A 2,068-nucleotide genomic window follows, 5' to 3' on the forward strand; every position below is an offset into this window, starting at 1 on the left:
AGAGAGACTCCCTCTTTAAACAGGGTCCCTGACACATAGAGAGAGAGTCCCTCTTTAAACAGGGTCCCTGACACAGAGAGAGAGAAACTCCCTCTTTTTAAATCGAGTCTTTCAAAGCATGAACCCACAATGTTGATAAACTGATCTCATTCAGTAATAAATAAAACTGTTGTTGAAGTGAAAAAGATTGACGATAAATCATTTCCTGACATTAGTAATATTTGAATGCAGCACCCCAGGTAACCATTAATCGGTTTGACATTTATCCTGTCTGTTAGCCCAAAGGATTAGCACATTGATGTCTGATACTCTGTAATCTGCTATCATTTCCGCCATTGGGATTGGATATTTAAACCTGACCTCTGGTCGTTTTATTTCTTCCATTCTGATTCCCGATCGCTCTGAGATAGCATAAAATATCAGCCAGATGTCAGAGGTGAAGGGTCAGCATTAGGTCAGAAAGAAGATCTTCATTCATGTATCTTTCTATCAACGTTCTTATTTTTTCCCTCACTATCCGTCTCCATCTCTCCATTTCCTGTCCTTATCTATCTTTCTGTATCACTATCCATCTCTCTCTCTCTCTCTCTTTCTCTCTCTATTCTGTCTGTAGCCATCTCTCAAGAGTTAGCCCTGTCCCTGTATTGTCCTCTGTCCTGTTACTCTCCTCCTGGTTTTCTCTCTCTTGTGTTATCTCACCTTTCTGGGTCAAAATCTTGGAATTTCCTCCCTAAGGGGACATTGTGGGTCAACCCACAGCACATGGACTGCAGTGGTTCAAGAAGGCAGCTCACCCCCACCTTCTCAAGGAGGGCAACTAGGGACGGGGGCAATAAATGCTGGACCCAGCCAGCGACACCCATATCTCACAAGCGAATTTTAAAATCTATCTAGCCATCCATCTATCTATCTATCCATCTATCCATTTATCTATCCATTTATCTATCTATCTATCCATCTATCTATCTATCTATCTGTCTATCTTTCTATCTATCTATCCATCTATCTATCTATCTATCTATCCATCTATCCATTTATCTATCTATCTACCCATCTATCTATCATCTATCTATCTATCAATCTACTCTATTGCTAGCTCTTTCTTTCCCCCTCTTCATCTCTCTCTCTCTCTCCTTCTGTCTCTCTCACTGTCTATCTCTCTTGTTGTCAGAACGGAACACACCATGCCAATGGGTGTTGCCCGTCTTCCTCTCCCTTGGGGATGGTTTCTGGAGCCCAGGTGATCCCCAGACATTAGTTGGATCATTGTTGCAGTAGCTCAGGGACCAGATGAGGCAGAACCAACTTCCATCAGTTCTGTTCCTACCACAAGACCTTAATCCATCTGACCTCACGGGTCCCATAAACTACATCCTGAGGCCGAGGCATGTTGTTGTTTAATAATGAGATGTCTGCTCAACACCTTGTAGTTAATGAAACCCATTTCCTTTGGAGATTCATACAATCATAGAGATGTATTGCATAGAAACAGACCCTTCGGCCCAACTCGTCCATGCTGACCCAATATCCTAAATTAATCTAGTCCCATTTGCCAGCATTTGGCCCATATCCCTCTAAACCCTTCCTATTCATGTACCATCCAGATGCCTTTTAAATGCTGTAATTGTACCAGCCTCCACCACTTCTTCTGGCTGCTCATTCCATACACTCACCACCCTCTGTGTGAAAAAGTTACCCCTCAGGTCCCTTTTAAATCCTTCCCCCTCACCTTAAACCTATGCCCCTCTAGTTTTGGACTCCCCCACCCCTGGGGAAAAGACCTTATCTATGCCCCTCATGATTTTATAAACCTCTATAAGGTCACCCCTCGGCATCCAGGGAAAATAGCCCCAGCCTATTCAGCTTCTCCCTGTAGCTCAAACCCTCCAACCCCAGCATCATTCTCTTAATTCTGAACCACTTTGCAGGTCAGGAGAAGGTGAAAGGTTGGACATTGACCCATAGCCTCAGACCATGAGGGAGACAGCCACTCCTTGTGATCAGCAAAATTAATCAGTGAAGTTAGCCCGTGTCGTTTGGTGACTAATGCCCACAATCCACAGAATTT

This window comes from Rhincodon typus, chromosome 48, assembly GCF_021869965.1.
Source record: "Rhincodon typus isolate 14 chromosome 48, sRhiTyp1.1, whole genome shotgun sequence".
Lineage (NCBI taxonomy): Eukaryota > Metazoa > Chordata > Chondrichthyes > Orectolobiformes > Rhincodontidae > Rhincodon > Rhincodon typus.